The sequence below is a fragment of the Vombatus ursinus genome, unplaced genomic scaffold (genome assembly GCF_900497805.2).
Source record: "Vombatus ursinus unplaced genomic scaffold, bare-nosed wombat genome assembly UNPS02014791.1, whole genome shotgun sequence".
Taxonomy (NCBI): domain Eukaryota; kingdom Metazoa; phylum Chordata; class Mammalia; order Diprotodontia; family Vombatidae; genus Vombatus; species Vombatus ursinus.
In genome coordinates, this window is record NW_020954569.1 from 68202252 (window position 1) to 68206098 (window position 3847).

The 3847-nt window shown below is 37.6% G+C and overlaps 1 protein-coding gene across 1 annotated transcript in view; it reads right to left on the bottom strand.

Annotated features, from left to right (window-relative positions):
• Window positions 1-3847, bottom strand: part of MYO5B (myosin VB) — a 532192-nt gene that overhangs the window by 113327 nt on the left and 415018 nt on the right. The gene's annotated exons all lie outside the window — the stretch shown is intronic.

Below are 3847 nucleotides of genomic sequence, written 5' to 3' on the forward strand. Positions count from 1 at the left end.
AAAAAAAAAATGTTAACAACCTATAACATATAGGCTCTTATTTCCTTCTCTACTCAGAATCCCTTTCTCAAATTTTATTTTTCTTTAATAATTAATTTATTACTTCTTTATTTTTATTTTTCATTTAAAATTTTTTGGGAGCTCTAAATTCTTTCCCTCCTTTCAATACCTCCCCCTCCCATTGAGAAGGCAAGCAATATGGTATCAATTATATATGTGAAATAAAGTAAAACATTTTTCCATATTATTAATTTTGCCACAAAAAGCGAGAAAAACAAAGAAAGAAAAAAAATTATACTTCAATCTGCATTCAGAGTTCATTAGTTCTCTCTCTGGAAGTAGATAACATTTTTTTCATAATGAGTCCTTTGGAATTGTCTTAATCAGAGTAGCTAACTTTCACAGATGATCATCCTTACAATATTGCTATACTATGTATAATGTTCTTCTGGTTCTGCTCACTTTACTTTGCATTAGTTCATATAAATATTCCCAGGTTTTTCTGAAAGCATCCTGCTTGTAATTTCTTATAGTAGAATAGTATTCCATCACAATCATATACCACAACTTGTTCATCCATTCCCCAATTGACAGGCATCCCCTCAGTTTCCAAATCTTTGCCACCATAAAAAGAGCTGCTATAAATATTTTTGTACATAAAAGATCTTTTTCCCTTTTCTTTGATATCTTTGGGATTCAGACCTAGTAGTGGTATGGCTGGGACAAAGAGTATGCACAGTTTAATCTTTTCTCAAATTTTAGAAATCCCTCATCTTTCTATACATACTCAATCCTTTGCATAGATATTCTGAAATGATGGATAATCCAGAAATAATTTTCATTTGGTTTTGGAATGGATGATATAATTTTTTTTGGCCACATGTCTATCTTTCTAATTATATTTATTTAAATTCATCCCAATTAATGGTGGAAGGAAGGCAGCCCAAAAGAATGTTCAGAGGCTAGGGAGAAATAATTCTATGATTAATCATTTGGCTAAGGATAATTCACAGATTAGATAATACACAGCTAATTAAGGCTTGATTATAAACAAAAATTTTTCATGTTCACTTTCTTATTATGTAGGAGATGAGGAGTTCAGGGGTCTATGACAAATATCCACCCCCACGCACAGAACATTGGATGCAAAGAAGAAAGAAGAAGAATAAAGAGAAGAAAGAGGAGGAGGAGGAAAAAGAACAAAAAAGGTCATAGAATCATTTTAAGTCATCATTCTCTGCATCAAGTTTAAAAGGTTTGTAGGAAACCTGGACAAGTAAAAACAAGTGGCTGAACTAGGGGAAATCAGAGCTTTCAGCAGACTAAGGTGATGGAGTATAGTGGAAAAAGTCAGAGATTTGGGTCAAATCCTGCCACTATGTATTTGTGTGACTTTGGGTAAGTTGCTTGATCTCTCCAGGTCTCAGTTTTGTCATCTGTAAAATGAAAAAGTTGAACTAGATAACCTCTAAAGTTCATTTAAGGTTTAGAACCTATAATCTTATGATCCTTAAATTTCTGCTGCCTATTTCTTTTAAAGTGGACCAAGCCATGCCTCTGGGGGTGGTATCTGTTTTCATGCTTGACATAAAAAATGCTATATTGTGTTGCACGACTTTGGTCCCTTTGTTAACACTCTGCTAAGCATGTCCAGTCAATGTATCTAGAGATGATAACGTGGGCTCCATTAGAGGAAGAGATATGGAGTTACTCTCTCTTTTTATTTATTTATTTATTTATTATGGTTTCGCTTTTATTAATTTTTGTATTCAAGTGCCCACTCCTGAGTTGGGCACACAGTAGTCTCCCCCCAAAATAAATATTTGAGGAAACCAGCAGCTGCACAGGGCCTGGAGGGCAATGAAACAGAAGCTCCGGCTTCCATTTTGTTGCTCCCACCTGGGTAAGTTTCCTTCTCAGCCTGAGGGTCTTGCCATTGCCCTTCGCCAGTCCTGGGAGTCAGGAGATGATGGTGGCAAAAAAGGCCAGTCTAACTGAGTCAGGGACTGGCTGAAATCTTTAACTCGCAGACTCTTGGGCTTAGAGGGTACCTTAAGGCTTGAGGAATCAGAGTTGTCGTGGTCTTTATGCTAAAGTGAAGAAAATTGGAGAAGGGCCAGGGTTGCCTATCAACCCATATTTTACTGGTTTGGCTATTAGTGTAGTGCAGAAGCCAGCACTTCTAATGTGCCATGCAATGGCTGGGTTTCTGTTTGTTTGTTTTAGTTCTGATTTTGAAAATCCAAAGAAGGGAATAGTTGGTGCAATACAGTCTTCCATACATTCTGAGTCACTTCACTGCTCTGAGACTCAATTCTGTTTAGTAAAATGATGGGGTTAGACTAAATAATGAGTAAAAGTAACAACAACAATTATAAAAAAATAATAATAATTGCTAATGTTTAAATACTGCTTACTACATGCCAGGCATTGTGCTAAACATTTAACAGTTATTATCTTGTTTGTTCCTCATCATCATAATAGCTAATATTTATGTAGTGCCTACTATGTGCCAGGCAGTGTGCTAAGTGCTTTACAGTTATTATCTCACTTGATCCCCACAACAATCCTGGGAAATAGGTACTGGTATTATTCCCATATTACAGATGAGGAAACTGAGGCAAACAGTGGTTAAATGGCTTGCTCAGGGTCACACAGCTAATAAGGGCCTAAAGTTGTTTTTGAACTCAGCTCTTCCTGACTCAAGGCCCAGTGCTCCATCCACTGTACCACCTAGTTACCCTAGTAATAATAGCTGACTTTATATAGAGTTTTCATGTTTGAAAAGCATTTTGCATATACTATCATGTAAGTTACAATAACTCTTATGAATTTGGATACTATCCTTATCTGCATTTTACAGAGGAGAAAACTGAAGCAAACAGAGGTTAAGTGACTTGCCTAGGGTCATGCAGCTAGTAAGTATCTGAGGTAGAATTGAAACTCAAGTTTTTCTGACCCCGAGTCCAGCATTCTATCCACTAAGATCATACGATCACACATCCAGAGTCGGAAGGGACCTTGGAGTCCTTCCAGGAGACTGAAGCCCAGGGAGGTCAAGTGATTTGCCCAAAGTATTAAGTATCAGAGGTAAGATCTGAACCCAGGTTCTCTGATTCCAGACACAGAACTTGTTCCAACTTAACACACTCTCCTTAGAAAACTTTTCAAACAAGGTCCTTAGAAAATTTCACTGGCAACAACTGATAATTCAAGCAACTCTAGAAAGACAGAGAGAGCCTAGCTAGAACCCCAGATACCTCCAAGCTTTTCAGTCACCTACTACTTATTCCTGCCCACTTGTCCTGAGGGGGGATTCAACATAGCCCACAACCAGACATATAAGTGAGAAAGGGGATGCAATAATCTCCTTTGGAAATTTCTTCCAATTTAACTGGCTTGTTTCTACTGAGGAATGGGAATGGCTCCTTGACACCAAGGAGGTTGGGGAGGGAGTCTTTGTCTTTATTATTTATATACTAGCACCTAGGAGAGAGCTCCACATTCACTAAATATTTGGTGATTTGAACCTGAATGGAAATGAAATTAAGAGGGAAGAGTAGGGAATCCTTCCATTTCAATCCATTGAGAATCTCAAATCCATAGGATTAGTCATAGTTTCATAGGACTTAGAGTTGATAAGATCTTAGAAATAATCCATGTTTCTTTGCTTGGTACTCAAGGTCTTCTGGGCAATTATGTGGCACAGTGGATAAAGTACAAGGTCTGAAATCAGGAAAACTCTTCCTGAGTTCAAATCTGGCCTCAGACGCTCACTAGCTATGTGATCCTGGGCAAGTCACTTAACCTTGTTTGCCTCAGTTTCCTCACCTGTAAAATGAGCTGG